We start from the raw sequence: 19,438 nt of genomic DNA on the forward strand, positions 1-19,438 counted from the left end.
ACCCTACTTGGACGGCCGCGTGCTGTTACTGAACTCCAGCGTCGGCCTGGCCCTACAGGCCGCTGTGTTCAGGTGCCGCAAGGGCGATGTACTGTAACCTCAGGCAGTGCTGCTTTCCGTCGTTAAAAAAGCTGCGGCAGCAGTTTACTCTAGCAAGTCGGGAAAGCACGCGTAGCGACACAACAGATTCCTGAGAAAGCGCAAACTGTCTATCTCTAATATGTGAGACTTACCAAGATTCCTGGGATGATGGTTGCCACGAGCCTCGGTAGCGCAGTAGGTAGCGCGTAAGTCTCATAATCTTAAGGTCGTGAGTTCGATCCTCACCCGGGGCATTTAATTTGCTGTACATCACGGCTGAATTAACGGCGTTGCTATTGCTAGCGAACGAACTTAATTGTCGTTTGTTATCCACAAGGAGTCCACGCCTCAGCGTCACAATGTTTACTTCCAATTATGGCAAGGAACAACTTTGATCATTCTCCTCCCCTGTTATGAGTGAAATATGATGCAAACAGCAATGAATAGACAGTTTCGAGCTGTGCGCCATGCCAGTCTGCACGCGCAAAAATGCTCGCAAACAGAGAACAACACTGAGTCCGGATTGAGCACGAAATGCGAGAAGAGAGGGAGTAAATCTCACGTTTCTCGAGCAAATCCGGTGTGGTCTAGTGGCTAGGATACCTGGCTTTCACCCAGGAGGCCCGGGTTCGATTCCCGGTACCGGAAGGGAAGTTTTTGCGCACACGACCCTCCATCTTTTGGCCTTCCAACCTTCGTTTGTCGCCCTCCTTCCGGAGCTTCAACCGAACGTAATCGGGGGAAGCAGGCACAGGATGCAATTACTGTCAGCACCGGGATAAAGGGAGAAGAGGCACTGGTCCGCTGTTGGGGTGCTACCAGCGTCAGTGGGAAGTCGGTGAAGTCGCCAGTTGCGCCAGAAGCCAGCAATTACCGTAGTACGCCTACACACGCGTTCCAGTTATTCACATTGCTTGCAGTCGCTCCATGCACAACAAGCGTGAGCCCGGATAGCTCAGTCGGTAGAGCATTAGGCTTTTAACCTAAGTGTCCAGGGTTCGAATCCCTGTTCGGGCGAAGATTTTAACGCTTCCGTAATGGCTCGTCTCGTAGCGCTGGTAGCCCTGCCGTAATCAGTGCACCGAGTTCGTTTCCTGTCAACATTCTGCGCAGACCGGTTGCATTTTTCACGATTCGAGGGAAGCTTTAGCTACGAGCAGTCGTGGCCGAGTGGTTAAGGCGTCTGACTAGAAATCAGATTCCCTGTGGGAGCGTAGGTTCGAGTCCTACCGACTGCGTCGGTTTTTTTATTTTTTGTTTCAGAAGAGAGAGCAGAAAATTTCGCAGTTTGCCTGTCGTTTTGGTACCTCGCTACACCTCACCTCTCACAGTCGTTTATAGCGCCTGTCCTTTTGATAAGGGCGAAATCCAAGCGTCAGCTTTCGCGTCAGCCGAGCAAAGTCGGGACAAGTCGGGACATACTACAGGATGGCCTGCGTGGAGCGACGACGGAAAGAAAACGTTAATTCAACAGCACGTGGCTCACATACTCATACGCATAGATTTGCGCCCGTTGCGGTGGCCGGGAATCGAACGCGGCTCAACTGCTCGGAAGGCAACTATGCTCACCATTACACTACCACCGCACAGCCGCTGCTCGCAACGCCGCGCTGTGTCGGCTTCCCGCCCGCCGGCAGTGGCCCACGGTGATAGTAGCTGTAGACGCTTTACGAGGTAGGAGGGTGCATTCGGGCAGCGCCTCCACGCACGCTGCGTCTTTGGGCAAGGCTCGTCGCCGCGGCCGCAACGTTACTCACACAATAGTGACGAGCGGTCGCTTTGAGGCAGTGTAGTGGGGGACTCCGCGTGTGTAGCACTTTTTTCGGTTGTATCCGACGTCGCTGGGTGGCAATCCCACTTTCCCTGCAGACAGCTGCTCGGGAATATGCTCGGGAAGCACGGACGTCATCGGACGTCCGCCCCCAACAAATGCAACTAACAAAATGAGGACAACAACTAAAAAAGTGGTAGGTTGTTCGACTACCACGCGGGCGGCCCGGCTTCGATTCCCGGCCGATGCATCGTTTTGCTGTTCTCGCTATAGTGCTGCCGCGCCGATTGCTCGCTTGAGGTGCGCCAGCCTCAGGAATGTATAGCAGGATTCGCTGTGAGAAGAACCAAACATGCAGCACGCAAGAGACCCTACTTGGACGGCCGCGTGCTGTTACTGAACTCCAGCGTCGGCCTGGCCCTACAGGCCGCTGTGTTCAGGTGCCGCAAGGGCGATGTACTGTAACCTCAGGCAGTGCTGCTTTCCGTCGTTAAAAAAGCTGCGGCAGCAGTTTACTCTAGCAAGTCGGGAAAGCACGCGTAGCGACACAACAGATTCCTGAGAAAGCGCAAACTGTCTATCTCTAATATGTGAGACTTACCAAGATTCCTGGGATGATGGTTGCAACGAGCCTCGGTAGCGCAGTAGGTAGCGCGTAAGTCTCATAATCTTAAGGTCGTGAGTTCGATCCTCACCCGGGGCATTTAATTTGCTGTACATCACGGCTGAATTAACGGCGTTGCTATTGCTAGCGAACGAACTTAATTGTCGTTTGTTATCCACAAGGAGTCCACGCCTCAGCGTCACAATGTTTACTTCCAATTATGGCAAGGAACAACTTTGATCATTCTCCTCCCCTGTTATGAGTGAAATATGATGCAAACAGCAATGAATAGACAGTTTCGAGCTGTGCGCCATGCCAGTCTGCACGCGCAAAAATGCTCGCAAACAGAGAACAACACTGAGTCCGGATTGAGCACGAAATGCGAGAAGAGAGGGAGTAAATCTCACGTTTCTCGAGCAAATCCGGTGTGGTCTAGTGGCTAGGATACCTGGCTTTCACCCAGGAGGCCCGGGTTCGATTCCCGGTACCGGAAGGGAAGTTTTTGCGCACACGACCCTCCATCTTTTGGCCTTCCAACCTTCGTTTGTCGCCCTCCTTCCGGAGCTTCAACCGAACGTAATCGGGGGAAGCAGGCACAGGATGCAATTACTGTCAGCACCGGGATAAAGGGAGAAGAGGCACTGGTCCGCTGTTGGGGTGCTACCAGCGTCAGTGGGAAGTCGGTGAAGTCGCCAGTTGCGCCAGAAGCCAGCAATTACCGTAGTACGCCTACACACGCGTTCCAGTTATTCACATTGCTTGCAGTCGCTCCATGCACAACAAGCGTGAGCCCGGATAGCTCAGTCGGTAGAGCATTAGGCTTTTAACCTAAGTGTCCAGGGTTCGAATCCCTGTTCGGGCGAAGATTTTAACGCTTCCGTAATGGCTCGTCTCGTAGCGCTGGTAGCCCTGCCGTAATCAGTGCACCGAGTTCGTTTCCTGTCAACATTCTGCGCAGACCGGTTGCATTTTTCACGATTCGAGGGAAGCTTTAGCTACGAGCAGTCGTGGCCGAGTGGTTAAGGCGTCTGACTAGAAATCAGATTCCCTGTGGGAGCGTAGGTTCGAGTCCTACCGACTGCGTCGGTTTCTTTATTTTTTGTTTCAGAAGAGAGAGCAGAAAATTTCGCAGTTTACCTGTCGTTTTGGTACCTCGCTACACCTCACCTCTCACAGTCGTTTATAGCGCCTGTCCTTTTGATAAGGGCGAAATCCAAGCGTCAGCTTTCGCGTCAGCCGAGCAAAGTCGGGACATACTACAGGATGGCCTGCGTGGAGCGACGACGGAAAGAAAACGTTAATTCAACAGCACGTGGCTCACATACTCATACGCATAGATTTGCGCCCGTTGCGGTGGCCGGGAATCGAACGCGGCTCAACTGCTCGGAAGGCAACTATGCTCACCATTACACTACCACCGCACAGCCGCTGCTCGCAACGCCGCGCTGTGTCGGCTTCCCGCCCGCCGGCAGTGGCCCACGGTGATAGTAGCTGTAGACGCTTTACGAGGTAGGAGGGTGCATTCGGGCAGCGCCTCCACGCACGCTGCGTCTTTGGGCAAGGCTCGTCGCCGCGGCCGCAACGTTACTCACACAATAGTGACGAGCGGTCGCTTTGAGGCAGTGTAGTGGGGGACTCCGCGTGTGTAGCACTTTTTTCGGTTGTATCCGACGTCGCTGGGTGGCAATCCCACTTTCCCTGCAGACAGCTGCTCGGGAATATGCTCGGGAAGCACGGACGTCATCGGACGTCCGCCCCCAACAAATGCAACTAACAAAATGAGAACAACAACTAAAAAAGTGGTAGGTTGTTCGACTACCACGCGGGCGGCCCGGCTTCGATTCCCGGCCGATGCATCGTTTTGCTGTTCTCGCTATAGTGCTGCCGCGCCGATTGCTCGCTTGAGGTGCGCCAGCCTCAGGAATGTATAGCAGGATTCGCTGTGAGAAGAACCAAACATGCAGCACGCAAGAGACCCTACTTGGACGGCCGCGTGCTGTTACTGAACTCCAGCGTCGGCCTGGCCCTACAGGCCGCTGTGTTCAGGTGCCGCAAGGGCGATGTACTGTAACCTCAGGCAGTGCTGCTTTCCGTCGTTAAAAAAGCTGCGGCAGCAGTTTACTCTAGCAAGTCGGGAAAGCACGCGTAGCGACACAACAGATTCCTGAGAAAGCGCAAACTGTCTATCTCTAATATGTGAGACTTACCAAGATTCCTGGGATGATGGTTGCAACGAGCCTCGGTAGCGCAGTAGGTAGCGCGTAAGTCTCATAATCTTAAGGTCGTGAGTTCGATCCTCACCCGGGGCATTTAATTTGCTGTACATCACGGCTGAATTAACGGCGTTGCTATTGCTAGCGAACGAACTTAATTGTCGTTTGTTATCCACAAGGAGTCCACGCCTCAGCGTCACAATGTTTACTTCCAATTATGGCAAGGAACAACTTTGATCATTCTCCTCCCCTGTTATGAGTGAAATATGATGCAAACAGCAATGAATAGACAGTTTCGAGCTGTGCGCCATGCCAGTCTGCACGCGCAAAAATGCTCGCAAACAGAGAACAACACTGAGTCCGGATTGAGCACGAAATGCGAGAAGAGAGGGAGTAAATCTCACGTTTCTCGAGCAAATCCGGTGTGGTCTAGTGGCTAGGATACCTGGCTTTCACCCAGGAGGCCCGGGTTCGATTCCCGGTACCGGAAGGGAAGTTTTTGCGCACACGACCCTCCATCTTTTGGCCTTCCAACCTTCGTTTGTCGCCCTCCTTCCGGAGCTTCAACCGAACGTAATCGGGGGAAGCAGGCACAGGATGCAATTACTGTCAGCACCGGGATAAAGGGAGAAGAGGCACTGGTCCGCTGTTGGGGTGCTACCAGCGTCAGTGGGAAGTCGGTGAAGTCGCCAGTTGCGCCAGAAGCCAGCAATTACCGTAGTACGCCTACACACGCGTTCCAGTTATTCACATTGCTTGCAGTCGCTCCATGCACAACAAGCGTGAGCCCGGATAGCTCAGTCGGTAGAGCATTAGGCTTTTAACCTAAGTGTCCAGGGTTCGAATCCCTGTTCGGGCGAAGATTTTAACGCTTCCGTAATGGCTCGTCTCGTAGCGCTGGTAGCCCTGCCGTAATCAGTGCACCGAGTTCGTTTCCTGTCAACATTCTGCGCAGACCGGTTGCATTTTTCACGATTCGAGGGAAGCTTTAGCTACGAGCAGTCGTGGCCGAGTGGTTAAGGCGTCTGACTAGAAATCAGATTCCCTGTGGGAGCGTAGGTTCGAGTCCTACCGACTGCGTCGGTTTCTTTATTTTTTGTTTCAGAAGAGAGAGCAGAAAATTTCGCAGTTTGCCTGTCGTTTTGGTACCTCGCTACACCTCACCTCTCACAGTCGTTTATAGCGCCTGTCCTTTTGATAAGGGCGAAATCCAAGCGTCAGCTTTCGCGTCAGCCGAGCAAAGTCGGGACATACTACAGGATGGCCTGCGTGGAGCGACGACGGAAAGAAAACGTTAATTCAACAGCACGTGGCTCACATACTCATACGCATAGATTTGCGCCCGTTGCGGTGGCCGGGAATCGAACGCGGCTCAACTGCTCGGAAGGCAACTATGCTCACCATTACACTACCACCGCACAGCCGCTGCTCGCAACGCCGCGCTGTGTCGGCTTCCCGCCCGCCGGCAGTGGCCCACGGTGATAGTAGCTGTAGACGCTTTACGAGGTAGGAGGGTGCATTCGGGCAGCGCCTCCACGCACGCTGCGTCTTTGGGCAAGGCTCGTCGCCGCGGCCGCAACGTTACTCACACAATAGTGACGAGCGGTCGCTTTGAGGCAGTGTAGTGGGGGACTCCGCGTGTGTAGCACTTTTTTCGGTTGTATCCGACGTCGCTGGGTGGCAATCCCACTTTCCCTGCAGACAGCTGCTCGGGAATATGCTCGGGAAGCACGGACGTCATCGGACGTCCGCCCCCAACAAATGCAACTAACAAAATGAGAACAACAACTAAAAAAGTGGTAGGTTGTTCGACTACCACGCGGGCGGCCCGGCTTCGATTCCCGGCCGATGCATCGTTTTGCTGTTCTCGCTATAGTGCTGCCGCGCCGATTGCTCGCTTGAGGTGCGCCAGCCTCAGGAATGTATAGCAGGATTCGCTGTGAGAAGAACCAAACATGCAGCACGCAAGAGACCCTACTTGGACGGCCGCGTGCTGTTACTGAACTCCAGCGTCGGCCTGGCCCTACAGGCCGCTGTGTTCAGGTGCCGCAAGGGCGATGTACTGTAACCTCAGGCAGTGCTGCTTTCCGTCGTTAAAAAAGCTGCGGCAGCAGTTTACTCTAGCAAGTCGGGAAAGCACGCGTAGCGACACAACAGATTCCTGAGAAAGCGCAAACTGTCTATCTCTAATATGTGAGACTTACCAAGATTCCTGGGATGATGGTTGCAACGAGCCTCGGTAGCGCAGTAGGTAGCGCGTAAGTCTCATAATCTTAAGGTCGTGAGTTCGATCCTCACCCGGGGCATTTAATTTGCTGTACATCACGGCTGAATTAACGGCGTTGCTATTGCTAGCGAACGAACTTAATTGTCGTTTGTTATCCACAAGGAGTCCACGCCTCAGCGTCACAATGTTTACTTCCAATTATGGCAAGGAACAACTTTGATCATTCTCCTCCCCTGTTATGAGTGAAATATGATGCAAACAGCAATGAATAGACAGTTTCGAGCTGTGCGCCATGCCAGTCTGCACGCGCAAAAATGCTCGCAAACAGAGAACAACACTGAGTCCGGATTGAGCACGAAATGCGAGAAGAGAGGGAGTAAATCTCACGTTTCTCGAGCAAATCCGGTGTGGTCTAGTGGCTAGGATACCTGGCTTTCACCCAGGAGGCCCGGGTTCGATTCCCGGTACCGGAAGGGAAGTTTTTGCGCACACGACCCTCCATCTTTTGGCCTTCCAACCTTCGTTTGTCGCCCTCCTTCCGGAGCTTCAACCGAACGTAATCGGGGGAAGCAGGCACAGGATGCAATTACTGTCAGCACCGGGATAAAGGGAGAAGAGGCACTGGTCCGCTGTTGGGGTGCTACCAGCGTCAGTGGGAAGTCGGTGAAGTCGCCAGTTGCGCCAGAAGCCAGCAATTACCGTAGTACGCCTACACACGCGTTCCAGTTATTCACATTGCTTGCAGTCGCTCCATGCACAACAAGCGTGAGCCCGGATAGCTCAGTCGGTAGAGCATTAGGCTTTTAACCTAAGTGTCCAGGGTTCGAATCCCTGTTCGGGCGAAGATTTTAACGCTTCCGTAATGGCTCGTCTCGTAGCGCTGGTAGCCCTGCCGTAATCAGTGCACCGAGTTCGTTTCCTGTCAACATTCTGCGCAGACCGGTTGCATTTTTCACGATTCGAGGGAAGCTTTAGCTACGAGCAGTCGTGGCCGAGTGGTTAAGGCGTCTGACTAGAAATCAGATTCCCTGTGGGAGCGTAGGTTCGAGTCCTACCGACTGCGTCGGTTTTTTTATTTTTTGTTTCAGAAGAGAGAGCAGAAAATTTCGCAGTTTGCCTGTCGTTTTGGTACCTCGCTACACCTCACCTCTCACAGTCGTTTATAGCGCCTGTCCTTTTGATAAGGGCGAAATCCAAGCGTCAGCTTTCGCGTCAGCCGAGCAAAGTCGGGACAAGTCGGGACATACTACAGGATGGCCTGCGTGGAGCGACGACGGAAAGAAAACGTTAATTCAACAGCACGTGGCTCACATACTCATACGCATAGATTTGCGCCCGTTGCGGTGGCCGGGAATCGAACGCGGCTCAACTGCTCGGAAGGCAACTATGCTCACCATTACACTACCACCGCACAGCCGCTGCTCGCAACGCCGCGCTGTGTCGGCTTCCCGCCCGCCGGCAGTGGCCCACGGTGATAGTAGCTGTAGACGCTTTACGAGGTCGGAGGGTGCATTCGGGCAGCGCCTCCACGCACGCTGCGTCTTTGGGCAAGGCTCGTCGCCGCGGCCGCAACGTTACTCACACAATAGTGACGAGCGGTCGCTTTGAGGCAGTGTAGTGGGGGACTCCGCGTGTGTAGCACTTTTTTCGGTTGTATCCGACGTCGCTGGGTGGCAATCCCACTTTCCCTGCAGACAGCTGCTCGGGAATATGCTCGGGAAGCACGGACGTCATCGGACGTCCGCCCCCAACAAATGCAACTAACAAAATGAGGACAACAACTAAAAAAGTGGTAGGTTGTTCGACTACCACGCGGGCGGCCCGGCTTCGATTCCCGGCCGATGCATCGTTTTGCTGTTCTCGCTATAGTGCTGCCGCGCCGATTGCTCGCTTGAGGTGCGCCAGCCTCAGGAATGTATAGCAGGATTCGCTGTGAGAAGAACCAAACATGCAGCACGCAAGAGACCCTACTTGGACGGCCGCGTGCTGTTACTGAACTCCAGCGTCGGCCTGGCCCTACAGGCCGCTGTGTTCAGGTGCCGCAAGGGCGATGTACTGTAACCTCAGGCAGTGCTGCTTTCCGTCGTTAAAAAAGCTGCGGCAGCAGTTTACTCTAGCAAGTCGGGAAAGCACGCGTAGCGACACAACAGATTCCTGAGAAAGCGCAAACTGTCTATCTCTAATATGTGAGACTTACCAAGATTCCTGGGATGGTGGTTGCAACGAGCCTCGGTAGCGCAGTAGGTAGCGCGTAAGTCTCATAATCTTAAGGTCGTGAGTTCGATCCTCACCCGGGGCATTTAATTTGCTGTACATCACGGCTGAATTAACGGCGTTGCTATTGCTAGCGAACGAACTTAATTGTCGTTTGTTATCCACAAGGAGTCCACGCCTCAGCGTCACAATGTTTACTTCCAATTATGGCAAGGAACAACTTTGATCATTCTCCTCCCCTGTTATGAGTGAAATATGATGCAAACAGCAATGAATAGACAGTTTCGAGCTGTGCGCCATGCCAGTCTGCACGCGCAAAAATGCTCGCAAACAGAGAACAACACTGAGTCCGGATTGAGCACGAAATGCGAGAAGAGAGGGAGTAAATCTCACGTTTCTCGAGCAAATCCGGTGTGGTCTAGTGGCTAGGATACCTGGCTTTCACCCAGGAGGCCCGGGTTCGATTCCCGGTACCGGAAGGGAAGTTTTTGCGCACACGACCCTCCATCTTTTGGCCTTCCAACCTTCGTTTGTCGCCCTCCTTCCGGAGCTTCAACCGAACGTAATCGGGGGAAGCAGGCACAGGATGCAATTACTGTCAGCACCGGGATAAAGGGAGAAGAGGCACTGGTCCGCTGTTGGGGTGCTACCAGCGTCAGTGGGAAGTCGGTGAAGTCGCCAGTTGCGCCAGAAGCCAGCAATTACCGTAGTACGCCTACACACGCGTTCCAGTTATTCACATTGCTTGCAGTCGCTCCATGCACAACAAGCGTGAGCCCGGATAGCTCAGTCGGTAGAGCATTAGGCTTTTAACCTAAGTGTCCAGGGTTCGAATCCCTGTTCGGGCGAAGATTTTAACGCTTCCGTAATGGCTCGTCTCGTAGCGCTGGTAGCCCTGCCGTAATCAGTGCACCGAGTTCGTTTCCTGTCAACATTCTGCGCAGACCGGTTGCATTTTTCACGATTCGAGGGAAGCTTTAGCTACGAGCAGTCGTGGCCGAGTGGTTAAGGCGTCTGACTAGAAATCAGATTCCCTGTGGGAGCGTAGGTTCGAGTCCTACCGACTGCGTCGGTTTCTTTATTTTTTGTTTCAGAAGAGAGAGCAGAAAATTTCGCAGTTTACCTGTCGTTTTGGTACCTCGCTACACCTCACCTCTCACAGTCGTTTATAGCGCCTGTCCTTTTGATAAGGGCGAAATCCAAGCGTCAGCTTTCGCGTCAGCCGAGCAAAGTCGGGACATACTACAGGATGGCCTGCGTGGAGCGACGACGGAAAGAAAACGTTAATTCAACAGCACGTGGCTCACATACTCATACGCATAGATTTGCGCCCGTTGCGGTGGCCGGGAATCGAACGCGGCTCAACTGCTCGGAAGGCAACTATGCTCACCATTACACTACCACCGCACAGCCGCTGCTCGCAACGCCGCGCTGTGTCGGCTTCCCGCCCGCCGGCAGTGGCCCACGGTGATAGTAGCTGTAGACGCTTTACGAGGTAGGAGGGTGCATTCGGGCAGCGCCTCCACGCACGCTGCGTCTTTGGGCAAGGCTCGTCGCCGCGGCCGCAACGTTACTCACACAATAGTGACGAGCGGTCGCTTTGAGGCAGTGTAGTGGGGGACTCCGCGTGTGTAGCACTTTTTTCGGTTGTATCCGACGTCGCTGGGTGGCAATCCCACTTTCCCTGCAGACAGCTGCTCGGGAATATGCTCGGGAAGCACGGACGTCATCGGACGTCCGCCCCCAACAAATGCAACTAACAAAATGAGAACAACAACTAAAAAAGTGGTAGGTTGTTCGACTACCACGCGGGCGGCCCGGCTTCGATTCCCGGCCGATGCATCGTTTTGCTGTTCTCGCTATAGTGCTGCCGCGCCGATTGCTCGCTTGAGGTGCGCCAGCCTCAGGAATGTATAGCAGGATTCGCTGTGAGAAGAACCAAACATGCAGCACGCAAGAGACCCTACTTGGACGGCCGCGTGCTGTTACTGAACTCCAGCGTCGGCCTGGCCCTACAGGCCGCTGTGTTCAGGTGCCGCAAGGGCGATGTACTGTAACCTAAGGCAGTGCTGCTTTCCGTCGTTAAAAAAGCTGCGGCAGCAGTTTACTCTAGCAAGTCGGGAAAGCACGCGTAGCGACACAACAGATTCCTGAGAAAGCGCAAACTGTCTATCTCTAATATGTGAGACTTACCAAGATTCCTGGGATGATGGTTGCAACGAGCCTCGGTAGCGCAGTAGGTAGCGCGTAAGTCTCATAATCTTAAGGTCGTGAGTTCGATCCTCACCCGGGGCATTTAATTTGCTGTACATCACGGCTGAATTAACGGCGTTGCTATTGCTAGCGAACGAACTTAATTGTCGTTTGTTATCCACAAGGAGTCCACGCCTCAGCGTCACAATGTTTACTTCCAATTATGGCAAGGAACAACTTTGATCATTCTCCTCCCCTGTTATGAGTGAAATATGATGCAAACAGCAATGAATAGACAGTTTCGAGCTGTGCGCCATGCCAGTCTGCACGCGCAAAAATGCTCGCAAACAGAGAACAACACTGAGTCCGGATTGAGCACGAAATGCGAGAAGAGAGGGAGTAAATCTCACGTTTCTCGAGCAAATCCGGTGTGGTCTAGTGGCTAGGATACCTGGCTTTCACCCAGGAGGCCCGGGTTCGATTCCCGGTACCGGAAGGGAAGTTTTTGCGCACACGACCCTCCATCTTTTGGCCTTCCAACCTTCGTTTGTCGCCCTCCTTCCGGAGCTTCAACCGAACGTAATCGGGGGAAGCAGGCACAGGATGCAATTACTGTCAGCACCGGGATAAAGGGAGAAGAGGCACTGGTCCGCTGTTGGGGTGCTACCAGCGTCAGTGGGAAGTCGGTGAAGTCGCCAGTCGCGCCAGAAGCCAGCAATTACCGTAGTACGCCTACACACGCGTTCCAGTTATTCACATTGCTTGCAGTCGCTCCATGCACAACAAGCGTGAGCCCGGATAGCTCAGTCGGTAGAGCATTAGGCTTTTAACCTAAGTGTCCAGGGTTCGAATCCCTGTTCGGGCGAAGATTTTAACGCTTCCGTAATGGCTCGTCTCGTAGCGCTGGTAGCCCTGCCGTAATCAGTGCACCGAGTTCGTTTCCTGTCAACATTCTGCGCAGACCGGTTGCATTTTTCACGATTCGAGGGAAGCTTTAGCTACGAGCAGTCGTGGCCGAGTGGTTAAGGCGTCTGACTAGAAATCAGATTCCCTGTGGGAGCGTAGGTTCGAGTCCTACCGACTGCGTCGGTTTCTTTATTTTTTGTTTCAGAAGAGAGAGCAGAAAATTTCGCAGTTTGCCTGTCGTTTTGGTACCTCGCTACACCTCACCTCTCACAGTCGTTTATAGCGCCTGTCCTTTTGATAAGGGCGAAATCCAAGCGTCAGCTTTCGCGTCAGCCGAGCAAAGTCGGGACATACTACAGGATGGCCTGCGTGGAGCGACGACGGAAAGAAAACGTTAATTCAACAGCACGTGGCTCACATACTCATACGCATAGATTTGCGCCCGTTGCGGTGGCCGGGAATCGAACGCGGCTCAACTGCTCGGAAGGCAACTATGCTCACCATTACACTACCACCGCACAGCCGCTGCTCGCAACGCCGCGCTGTGTCGGCTTCCCGCCCGCCGGCAGTGGCCCACGGTGATAGTAGCTGTAGACGCTTTACGAGGTAGGAGGGTGCATTCGGGCAGCGCCTCCACGCACGCTGCGTCTTTGGGCAAGGCTCGTCGCCGCGGCCGCAACGTTACTCACACAATAGTGACGAGCGGTCGCTTTGAGGCAGTGTAGTGGGGGACTCCGCGTGTGTAGCACTTTTTTCGGTTGTATCCGACGTCGCTGGGTGGCAATCCCACTTTCCCTGCAGACAGCTGCTCGGGAATATGCTCGGGAAGCACGGACGTCATCGGACGTCCGCCCCCAACAAATGCAACTAACAAAATGAGAACAACAACTAAAAAAGTGGTAGGTTGTTCGACTACCACGCGGGCGGCCCGGCTTCGATTCCCGGCCGATGCATCGTTTTGCTGTTCTCGCTATAGTGCTGCCGCGCCGATTGCTCGCTTGAGGTGCGCCAGCCTCAGGAATGTATAGCAGGATTCGCTGTGAGAAGAACCAAACATGCAGCACGCAAGAGACCCTACTTGGACGGCCGCGTGCTGTTACTGAACTCCAGCGTCGGCCTGGCCCTACAGGCCGCTGTGTTCAGGTGCCGCAAGGGCGATGTACTGTAACCTCAGGCAGTGCTGCTTTCCGTCGTTAAAAAAGCTGCGGCAGCAGTTTACTCTAGCAAGTCGGGAAAGCACGCGTAGCGACACAACAGATTCCTGAGAAAGCGCAAACTGTCTATCTCTAATATGTGAGACTTACCAAGATTCCTGGGATGATGGTTGCAACGAGCCTCGGTAGCACAGTAGGTAGCGCGTAAGTCTCATAATCTTAAGGTCGTGAGTTCGATCCTCACCCGGGGCATTTAATTTGCTGTACATCACGGCTGAATTAACGGCGTTGCTATTGCTAGCGAACGAACTTAATTGTCGTTTGTTATCCACAAGGAGTCCACGCCTCAGCGTCACAATGTTTACTTCCAATTATGGCAAGGAACAACTTTGATCATTCTCCTCCCCTGTTATGAGTGAAATATGATGCAAACAGCAATGAATAGACAGTTTCGAGCTGTGCGCCATGCCAGTCTGCACGCGCAAAAATGCTCGCAAACAGAGAACAACACTGAGTCCGGATTGAGCACGAAATGCGAGAAGAGAGGGAGTAAATCTCACGTTTCTCGAGCAAATCCGGTGTGGTCTAGTGGCTAGGATACCTGGCTTTCACCCAGGAGGCCCGGGTTCGATTCCCGGTACCGGAAGGGAAGTTTTTGCGCACACGACCCTCCATCTTTTGGCCTTCCAACCTTCGTTTGTCGCCCTCCTTCCGGAGCTTCAACCGAACGTAATCGGGGGAAGCAGGCACAGGATGCAATTACTGTCAGCACCGGGATAAAGGGAGAAGAGGCACTGGTCCGCTGTTGGGGTGCTACCAGCGTCAGTGGGAAGTCGGTGAAGTCGCCAGTTGCGCCAGAAGCCAGCAATTACCGTAGTACGCCTACACACGCGTTCCAGTTATTCACATTGCTTGCAGTCGCTCCATGCACAACAAGCGTGAGCCCGGATAGCTCAGTCGGTAGAGCATTAGGCTTTTAACCTAAGTGTCCAGGGTTCGAATCCCTGTTCGGGCGAAGATTTTAACGCTTCCGTAATGGCTCGTCTCGTAGCGCTGGTAGCCCTGCCGTAATCAGTGCACCGAGTTCGTTTCCTGTCAACATTCTGCGCAGACCGGTTGCATTTTTCACGATTCGAGGGAAGCTTTAGCTACGAGCAGTCGTGGCCGAGTGGTTAAGGCGTCTGACTAGAAATCAGATTCCCTGTGGGAGCGTAGGTTCGAGTCCTACCGACTGCGTCGGTTTCTTTATTTTTTGTTTCAGAAGAGAGAGCAGAAAATTTCGCAGTTTGCCTGTCGTTTTGGTACCTCGCTACACCTCACCTCTCACAGTCGTTTATAGCGCCTGTCCTTTTGATAAGGGCGAAATCCAAGCGTCAGCTTTCGCGTCAGCCGAGCAAAGTCGGGACATACTACAGGATGGCCTGCGTGGAGCGACGACGGAAAGAAAACGTTAATTCAACAGCACGTGGCTCACATACTCATACGCATAGATTTGCGCCCGTTGCGGTGGCCGGGAATCGAACGCGGCTCAACTGCTCGGAAGGCAACTATGCTCACCATTACACTACCACCGCACAGCCGCTGCTCGCAACGCCGCGCTGTGTCGGCTTCCCGCCCGCCGGCAGTGGCCCACGGTGATAGTAGCTGTAGACGCTTTACGAGGTAGGAGGGTGCATTCGGGCAGCGCCTCCACGCACGCTGCGTCTTTGGGCAAGGCTCGTCGCCGCGGCCGCAACGTTACTCACACAATAGTGACGAGCGGTCGCTTTGAGGCAGTGTAGTGGGGGACTCCGCGTGTGTAGCACTTTTTTCGGTTGTATCCGACGTCGCTGGGTGGCAATCCCACTTTCCCTGCAGACAGCTGCTCGGGAATATGCTCGGGAAGCACGGACGTCATCGGACGTCCGCCCCCAACAAATGCAACTAACAAAATGAGAACAACAACTAAAAAAGTGGTAGGTTGTTCGACTACCACGCGGGCGGCCCGGCTTCGATTCCCGGCCGATGCATCGTTTTGCTGTTCTCGCTATAGTGCTGCCGCGCCGATTGCTCGCTTGAGGTGCGCCAGCCTCAGGAATGTATAGCAGGATTCGCTGTGAGAAGAACCAAACATGCAGCACGCAAGAGACCCTACTTGGACGGCCGCGTGCTGTTACTGAACTCCAGCGTCGGCCTGGCCCTACAGGCCGCTGTGTTCAGGTGCCGCAAGGGCGATGTACTGTAACCTCAGGCAGTGCTGCTTTCCGTCGTTAAAAAAGCTGCGGCAGCAGTTTACTCTAGCAAGTCGGGAAAGCACGCGTAGCGACACAACAGATTCCTGAGAAAGCGCAAACTGTCTATCTCTAATATGTGAGACTTACCAAGATTCCTGGGATGATGGTTGCAACGAGCCTCGGTAGCACAGTAGGTAGCGCGTAAGTCTCATAATCTTAAGGTCGTGAGTTCGATCCTCACCCGGGGCATTTAATTTGCTGTACATCACGGCTGAATTAACGGCGTTGCTATTGCTAGCGAACGAACTTAATTGTCGTTTGTTATCCACAAGGAGTCCACGCCTCAGCGTCACAATGTTTACTTCCAATTATGGCAAGGAACAACTTTGATCATTCTCCTCCCCTGTTATGAGTGAAATATGATGCAAACAGCAATGAATAGACAGTTTCGAGCTGTGCGCCATGCCAGTCTGCACGCGCAAAAATGCTCGCAAACAGAGAACAACACTGAGTCCGGATTGAGCACGAAATGCGAGAAGAGAGGGAGTAAATCTCACGTTTCTCGAGCAAATCCGGTGTGGTCTAGTGGCTAGGATACCTGGCTTTCACCCAGGAGGCCCGGGTTCGATTCCCGGTACCGGAAGGGAAGTTTTTGCGCACACGACCCTCCATCTTTTGGCCTTCCAACCTTCGTTTGTCGCCCTCCTTCCGGAGCTTCAACCGAACGTAATCGGGGGAAGCAGGCACAGGATGCAATTACTGTCAGCACCGGGATAAAGGGAGAAGAGGCACTGGTCCGCTGTTGGGGTGCTACCAGCGTCAGTGGGAAGTCGGTGAAGTCGCCAGTTGCGCCAGAAGCCAGCAATTACCGTAGTACGCCTACACACGCGTTCCAGTTATTCACATTGCTTGCAGTCGCTCCATGCACAACAAGCGTGAGCCCGGATAGCTCAGTCGGTAGAGCATTAGGCTTTTAACCTAAGTGTCCAGGGTTCGAATCCCTGTTCGGGCGAAGATTTTAACGCTTCCGTAATGGCTCGTCTCGTAGCGCTGGTAGCCCTGCCGTAATCAGTGCACCGAGTTCGTTTCCTGTCAACATTCTGCGCAGACCGGTTGCATTTTTCACGATTCGAGGGAAGCTTTAGCTACGAGCAGTCGTGGCCGAGTGGTTAAGGCGTCTGACTAGAAATCAGATTCCCTGTGGGAGCGTAGGTTCGAGTCCTACCGACTGCGTCGGTTTCTTTATTTTTTGTTTCAGAAGAGAGAGCAGAAAATTTCGCAGTTTGCCTGTCGTTTTGGTACCTCGCTACACCTCACCTCTCACAGTCGTTTATAGCGCCTGTCCTTTTGATAAGGGCGAAATCCAAGCGTCAGCTTTCGCGTCAGCCGAGCAAAGTCGGGACAAGTCGGGACATACTACAGGATGGCCTGCGTGGAGCGACGACGGAAAGAAAACGTTAATTCAACAGCACGTGGCTCACATACTCATACGCATAGATTTGCGCCCGTTGCGGTGGCCGGGAATCGAACGCGGCTCAACTGCTCGGAAGGCAACTATGCTCACCATTACACTACCACCGCACAGCCGCTGCTCGCAACGCCGCGCTGTGTCGGCTTCCCGCCCGCCGGCAGTGGCCCACGGTGATAGTAGCTGTAGACGCTTTACGAGGTAGGAGGGTGCATTCGGGCAGCGCCTCCACGCACGCTGCGTCTTTGGGCAAGGCTCGTCGCCGCGGCCGCAACGTTACTCACACAATAGTGACGAGCGGTCGCTTTGAGGCAGTGTAGTGGGGGACTCCGCGTGTGTAGCACTTTTTTCGGTTGTATCCGACGTCGCTGGGTGGCAATCCCACTTTCCCTGCAGACAGCTGCTCGGGAATATGCTCGGGAAGCACGGACGTCATCGGACGTCCGCCCCCAACAAATGCAACTAACAAAATGAGAACAACAACTAAAAAAGTGGTAGGTTGTTCGACTACCACGCGGGCGGCCCGGCTTCGATTCCCGGCCGATGCATCGTTTTGCTGTTCTCGCTATAGTGCTGCCGCGCCGATTGCTCGCTTGAGGTGCGCCAGCCTCAGGAATGTATAGCAGGATTCGCTGTGAGAAGAACCAAACATGCAGCACGCAAGAGACCCTACTTGGACGGCCGCGTGCTGTTACTGAACTCCAGCGTCGGCCTGGCCCTACAGGCCGCTGTGTTCAGGTGCCGCAAGGGCGATGTACTGTAACCTCAGGCAGTGCTGCTTTCCGTCGTTAAAAAAGCTGCGGCAGCAGTTTACTCTAGCAAGTCGGGAAAGCACGCGTAGCGACACAACAGATTCCTGAGAAAGCGCAAACTGTCTATCTCTAATATGTGAGACTTACCAAGATTCCTGGGATGATGGTTGCAACGAGCCTCGGTAGCACAGTAGGTAGCGCGTAAGTCTCATAATCTTAAGGTCGTGAGTTCGATCCTCACCCGGGGCATTTAATTTGCTGTACATCACGGCTGAATTAACGGCGTTGCTATTGCTAGCGAACGAACTTAATTGTCGTTTGTTATCCACAAGGAGTCCACGCCTCAGCGTCACAATGTTTACTTCCAATTATGGCAAGGAACAACTTTGATCATTCTCCTCCCCTGTTATGAGTGAAATATGATGCAAACAGCAATGAATAGACAGTTTCGAGCTGTGCGCCATGCCAGTCTGCACGCGCAAAAATGCTCGCAAACAGAGAACAACACTGAGTCCGGATTGAGCACGAAATGCGAGAAGAGAGGGAGTAAATCTCACGTTTCTCGAGCAAATCCGGTGTGGTCTAGTGGCTAGGATACCTGGCTTTCACCCAGGAGGCCCGGGTTCGATTCCCGGTACCGGAAGGGAAGTTTTTGCGCACACGACCCTCCATCTTTTGGCCTTCCAACCTTCGTTTGTCGCCCTCCTTCCGGAGCTTCAACCGAACGTAATCGGGGGAAGCAGGCACAGGATGCAATTACTGTCAGCACCGGGATAAAGGGAGAAGAGGCACTGGTCCGCTGTTGGGGTGCTACCAGCGTCAGTGGGAAGTCGGTGAAGTCGCCAGTTGCGCCAGAAGCCAGCAATTACCGTAGTACGCCTACACACGCGTTCCAGTTATTCACATTGCTTGCAGTCGCTCCATGCACAACAAGCGTGAGCCCGGATAGCTCAGTCGGTAGAGCATTAGGCTTTTAACCTAAGTGTCCAGGGTTCGAATCCCTGTTCGGGCGAAGATTTTAACGCTTCCGTAATGGCTCGTCTCGTAGCGCTGGTAGCCCTGCCGTAATCAGTGCACCGAGTTCGTTTCCTGTCAACATTCTGCGCAGACCGGTTGCATTTTTCACGATTCGAGGGAAGCTTTAGCTACGAGCAGTCGTGGCCGAGTGGTTAAGGCGTCTGACTAGAAATCAGATTCACTGTGGGAGCGTAGGTTCGAGTCCTACCGACTGCGTCGGTTTTTTTATTTTTTGTTTCAGAAGAGAGAGCAGAAAATTTCGCAGTTTGCCTGTCGTTTTGGTACCTCGCTACACCTCACCTCTCACAGTCGTTTATAGCGCCTGTCCTTTTGATAAGGGCGAAATCCAAGCGTCAGCTTTCGCGTCAGCCGAGCAAAGTCGGGACATACTACAGGATGGCCTGCGTGGAGCGACGACGGAAAGAAAACGTTAATTCAACAGCACGTGGCTCACATACTCATACGCATAGATTTGCGCCCGTTGCGGTGGCCGGGAATCGAACGCGGCTCAACTGCTCGGAAGGCAACTATGCTCACCATTACACTACCACCGCACAGCCGCTGCTCGCAACGCCGCGCTGTGTCGGCTTCCCGCCCGCCGGCAGTGGCCCACGGTGATAGTAGC

At 53.7% G+C, this 19,438-nt stretch overlaps 45 non-coding genes across 45 annotated transcripts; 36 read left to right on the plus strand and 9 right to left on the minus strand.

Moving 5' to 3' along the window:
• The first annotated feature begins 262 nt into the window (after positions 1 to 262).
• Positions 263 to 335, plus strand: Trnam-cau (transfer RNA methionine (anticodon CAU)). The gene has a single exon. It is a non-coding gene; the product is annotated as a tRNA-Met (tRNA).
• A 322-nt stretch (positions 336 to 657) lies between these two features.
• Trnae-uuc (transfer RNA glutamic acid (anticodon UUC)) lies at positions 658 to 729 on the plus strand. Its single transcript has one exon. It is a non-coding gene; the product is annotated as a tRNA-Glu (tRNA).
• A 296-nt stretch (positions 730 to 1,025) lies between these two features.
• Positions 1,026 to 1,098, plus strand: Trnak-uuu (transfer RNA lysine (anticodon UUU)). Its single transcript has one exon. It is a non-coding gene; the product is annotated as a tRNA-Lys (tRNA).
• Positions 1,099 to 1,237: 139 nt separating this feature from the next.
• Trnas-aga (transfer RNA serine (anticodon AGA)) lies at positions 1,238 to 1,319 on the plus strand. The gene has a single exon. It is a non-coding gene; the product is annotated as a tRNA-Ser (tRNA).
• Positions 1,320 to 1,595: 276 nt separating this feature from the next.
• Positions 1,596 to 1,667, minus strand: Trnag-ucc (transfer RNA glycine (anticodon UCC)). Its single transcript has one exon. It is a non-coding gene; the product is annotated as a tRNA-Gly (tRNA).
• Positions 1,668 to 2,482: 815 nt separating this feature from the next.
• Positions 2,483 to 2,555, plus strand: Trnam-cau (transfer RNA methionine (anticodon CAU)). The gene has a single exon. It is a non-coding gene; the product is annotated as a tRNA-Met (tRNA).
• Positions 2,556 to 2,877: 322 nt separating this feature from the next.
• On the plus strand, positions 2,878 to 2,949 carry Trnae-uuc (transfer RNA glutamic acid (anticodon UUC)). The gene has a single exon. It is a non-coding gene; the product is annotated as a tRNA-Glu (tRNA).
• Positions 2,950 to 3,245: 296 nt separating this feature from the next.
• Positions 3,246 to 3,318, plus strand: Trnak-uuu (transfer RNA lysine (anticodon UUU)). The gene has a single exon. It is a non-coding gene; the product is annotated as a tRNA-Lys (tRNA).
• Positions 3,319 to 3,457: 139 nt separating this feature from the next.
• On the plus strand, positions 3,458 to 3,539 carry Trnas-aga (transfer RNA serine (anticodon AGA)). The gene has a single exon. It is a non-coding gene; the product is annotated as a tRNA-Ser (tRNA).
• A 266-nt stretch (positions 3,540 to 3,805) lies between these two features.
• Positions 3,806 to 3,877, minus strand: Trnag-ucc (transfer RNA glycine (anticodon UCC)). The gene has a single exon. It is a non-coding gene; the product is annotated as a tRNA-Gly (tRNA).
• Positions 3,878 to 4,692: 815 nt separating this feature from the next.
• Trnam-cau (transfer RNA methionine (anticodon CAU)) lies at positions 4,693 to 4,765 on the plus strand. The gene has a single exon. It is a non-coding gene; the product is annotated as a tRNA-Met (tRNA).
• Positions 4,766 to 5,087: 322 nt separating this feature from the next.
• On the plus strand, positions 5,088 to 5,159 carry Trnae-uuc (transfer RNA glutamic acid (anticodon UUC)). The gene has a single exon. It is a non-coding gene; the product is annotated as a tRNA-Glu (tRNA).
• A 296-nt stretch (positions 5,160 to 5,455) lies between these two features.
• Positions 5,456 to 5,528, plus strand: Trnak-uuu (transfer RNA lysine (anticodon UUU)). Its single transcript has one exon. It is a non-coding gene; the product is annotated as a tRNA-Lys (tRNA).
• Positions 5,529 to 5,667: 139 nt separating this feature from the next.
• Trnas-aga (transfer RNA serine (anticodon AGA)) lies at positions 5,668 to 5,749 on the plus strand. The gene has a single exon. It is a non-coding gene; the product is annotated as a tRNA-Ser (tRNA).
• A 266-nt stretch (positions 5,750 to 6,015) lies between these two features.
• On the minus strand, positions 6,016 to 6,087 carry Trnag-ucc (transfer RNA glycine (anticodon UCC)). Its single transcript has one exon. It is a non-coding gene; the product is annotated as a tRNA-Gly (tRNA).
• An 815-nt stretch (positions 6,088 to 6,902) lies between these two features.
• Positions 6,903 to 6,975, plus strand: Trnam-cau (transfer RNA methionine (anticodon CAU)). Its single transcript has one exon. It is a non-coding gene; the product is annotated as a tRNA-Met (tRNA).
• Positions 6,976 to 7,297: 322 nt separating this feature from the next.
• On the plus strand, positions 7,298 to 7,369 carry Trnae-uuc (transfer RNA glutamic acid (anticodon UUC)). The gene has a single exon. It is a non-coding gene; the product is annotated as a tRNA-Glu (tRNA).
• Positions 7,370 to 7,665: 296 nt separating this feature from the next.
• Trnak-uuu (transfer RNA lysine (anticodon UUU)) lies at positions 7,666 to 7,738 on the plus strand. The gene has a single exon. It is a non-coding gene; the product is annotated as a tRNA-Lys (tRNA).
• A 139-nt stretch (positions 7,739 to 7,877) lies between these two features.
• Trnas-aga (transfer RNA serine (anticodon AGA)) lies at positions 7,878 to 7,959 on the plus strand. The gene has a single exon. It is a non-coding gene; the product is annotated as a tRNA-Ser (tRNA).
• Positions 7,960 to 8,235: 276 nt separating this feature from the next.
• Trnag-ucc (transfer RNA glycine (anticodon UCC)) lies at positions 8,236 to 8,307 on the minus strand. The gene has a single exon. It is a non-coding gene; the product is annotated as a tRNA-Gly (tRNA).
• Positions 8,308 to 9,122: 815 nt separating this feature from the next.
• On the plus strand, positions 9,123 to 9,195 carry Trnam-cau (transfer RNA methionine (anticodon CAU)). Its single transcript has one exon. It is a non-coding gene; the product is annotated as a tRNA-Met (tRNA).
• Positions 9,196 to 9,517: 322 nt separating this feature from the next.
• Trnae-uuc (transfer RNA glutamic acid (anticodon UUC)) lies at positions 9,518 to 9,589 on the plus strand. Its single transcript has one exon. It is a non-coding gene; the product is annotated as a tRNA-Glu (tRNA).
• A 296-nt stretch (positions 9,590 to 9,885) lies between these two features.
• On the plus strand, positions 9,886 to 9,958 carry Trnak-uuu (transfer RNA lysine (anticodon UUU)). The gene has a single exon. It is a non-coding gene; the product is annotated as a tRNA-Lys (tRNA).
• A 139-nt stretch (positions 9,959 to 10,097) lies between these two features.
• Trnas-aga (transfer RNA serine (anticodon AGA)) lies at positions 10,098 to 10,179 on the plus strand. The gene has a single exon. It is a non-coding gene; the product is annotated as a tRNA-Ser (tRNA).
• Positions 10,180 to 10,445: 266 nt separating this feature from the next.
• Positions 10,446 to 10,517, minus strand: Trnag-ucc (transfer RNA glycine (anticodon UCC)). The gene has a single exon. It is a non-coding gene; the product is annotated as a tRNA-Gly (tRNA).
• Positions 10,518 to 11,332: 815 nt separating this feature from the next.
• On the plus strand, positions 11,333 to 11,405 carry Trnam-cau (transfer RNA methionine (anticodon CAU)). Its single transcript has one exon. It is a non-coding gene; the product is annotated as a tRNA-Met (tRNA).
• Positions 11,406 to 11,727: 322 nt separating this feature from the next.
• Positions 11,728 to 11,799, plus strand: Trnae-uuc (transfer RNA glutamic acid (anticodon UUC)). The gene has a single exon. It is a non-coding gene; the product is annotated as a tRNA-Glu (tRNA).
• A 296-nt stretch (positions 11,800 to 12,095) lies between these two features.
• Trnak-uuu (transfer RNA lysine (anticodon UUU)) lies at positions 12,096 to 12,168 on the plus strand. Its single transcript has one exon. It is a non-coding gene; the product is annotated as a tRNA-Lys (tRNA).
• Positions 12,169 to 12,307: 139 nt separating this feature from the next.
• Trnas-aga (transfer RNA serine (anticodon AGA)) lies at positions 12,308 to 12,389 on the plus strand. The gene has a single exon. It is a non-coding gene; the product is annotated as a tRNA-Ser (tRNA).
• A 266-nt stretch (positions 12,390 to 12,655) lies between these two features.
• Positions 12,656 to 12,727, minus strand: Trnag-ucc (transfer RNA glycine (anticodon UCC)). The gene has a single exon. It is a non-coding gene; the product is annotated as a tRNA-Gly (tRNA).
• An 815-nt stretch (positions 12,728 to 13,542) lies between these two features.
• Trnam-cau (transfer RNA methionine (anticodon CAU)) lies at positions 13,543 to 13,615 on the plus strand. The gene has a single exon. It is a non-coding gene; the product is annotated as a tRNA-Met (tRNA).
• A 322-nt stretch (positions 13,616 to 13,937) lies between these two features.
• Trnae-uuc (transfer RNA glutamic acid (anticodon UUC)) lies at positions 13,938 to 14,009 on the plus strand. Its single transcript has one exon. It is a non-coding gene; the product is annotated as a tRNA-Glu (tRNA).
• A 296-nt stretch (positions 14,010 to 14,305) lies between these two features.
• Trnak-uuu (transfer RNA lysine (anticodon UUU)) lies at positions 14,306 to 14,378 on the plus strand. The gene has a single exon. It is a non-coding gene; the product is annotated as a tRNA-Lys (tRNA).
• A 139-nt stretch (positions 14,379 to 14,517) lies between these two features.
• On the plus strand, positions 14,518 to 14,599 carry Trnas-aga (transfer RNA serine (anticodon AGA)). Its single transcript has one exon. It is a non-coding gene; the product is annotated as a tRNA-Ser (tRNA).
• Positions 14,600 to 14,865: 266 nt separating this feature from the next.
• Trnag-ucc (transfer RNA glycine (anticodon UCC)) lies at positions 14,866 to 14,937 on the minus strand. The gene has a single exon. It is a non-coding gene; the product is annotated as a tRNA-Gly (tRNA).
• An 815-nt stretch (positions 14,938 to 15,752) lies between these two features.
• Positions 15,753 to 15,825, plus strand: Trnam-cau (transfer RNA methionine (anticodon CAU)). The gene has a single exon. It is a non-coding gene; the product is annotated as a tRNA-Met (tRNA).
• A 322-nt stretch (positions 15,826 to 16,147) lies between these two features.
• Trnae-uuc (transfer RNA glutamic acid (anticodon UUC)) lies at positions 16,148 to 16,219 on the plus strand. The gene has a single exon. It is a non-coding gene; the product is annotated as a tRNA-Glu (tRNA).
• A 296-nt stretch (positions 16,220 to 16,515) lies between these two features.
• On the plus strand, positions 16,516 to 16,588 carry Trnak-uuu (transfer RNA lysine (anticodon UUU)). The gene has a single exon. It is a non-coding gene; the product is annotated as a tRNA-Lys (tRNA).
• A 139-nt stretch (positions 16,589 to 16,727) lies between these two features.
• Trnas-aga (transfer RNA serine (anticodon AGA)) lies at positions 16,728 to 16,809 on the plus strand. The gene has a single exon. It is a non-coding gene; the product is annotated as a tRNA-Ser (tRNA).
• Positions 16,810 to 17,085: 276 nt separating this feature from the next.
• On the minus strand, positions 17,086 to 17,157 carry Trnag-ucc (transfer RNA glycine (anticodon UCC)). The gene has a single exon. It is a non-coding gene; the product is annotated as a tRNA-Gly (tRNA).
• Positions 17,158 to 17,972: 815 nt separating this feature from the next.
• On the plus strand, positions 17,973 to 18,045 carry Trnam-cau (transfer RNA methionine (anticodon CAU)). Its single transcript has one exon. It is a non-coding gene; the product is annotated as a tRNA-Met (tRNA).
• A 322-nt stretch (positions 18,046 to 18,367) lies between these two features.
• On the plus strand, positions 18,368 to 18,439 carry Trnae-uuc (transfer RNA glutamic acid (anticodon UUC)). The gene has a single exon. It is a non-coding gene; the product is annotated as a tRNA-Glu (tRNA).
• Positions 18,440 to 18,735: 296 nt separating this feature from the next.
• Positions 18,736 to 18,808, plus strand: Trnak-uuu (transfer RNA lysine (anticodon UUU)). Its single transcript has one exon. It is a non-coding gene; the product is annotated as a tRNA-Lys (tRNA).
• A 139-nt stretch (positions 18,809 to 18,947) lies between these two features.
• Trnas-aga (transfer RNA serine (anticodon AGA)) lies at positions 18,948 to 19,029 on the plus strand. The gene has a single exon. It is a non-coding gene; the product is annotated as a tRNA-Ser (tRNA).
• Positions 19,030 to 19,295: 266 nt separating this feature from the next.
• On the minus strand, positions 19,296 to 19,367 carry Trnag-ucc (transfer RNA glycine (anticodon UCC)). Its single transcript has one exon. It is a non-coding gene; the product is annotated as a tRNA-Gly (tRNA).
• Between the last annotated feature and the right edge of the window lie 71 nt (positions 19,368 to 19,438).

Source organism: Schistocerca cancellata, unplaced genomic scaffold (assembly GCF_023864275.1).
Source record: "Schistocerca cancellata isolate TAMUIC-IGC-003103 unplaced genomic scaffold, iqSchCanc2.1 HiC_scaffold_411, whole genome shotgun sequence".
In the NCBI taxonomy this organism is placed as follows: domain Eukaryota; kingdom Metazoa; phylum Arthropoda; class Insecta; order Orthoptera; family Acrididae; genus Schistocerca; species Schistocerca cancellata.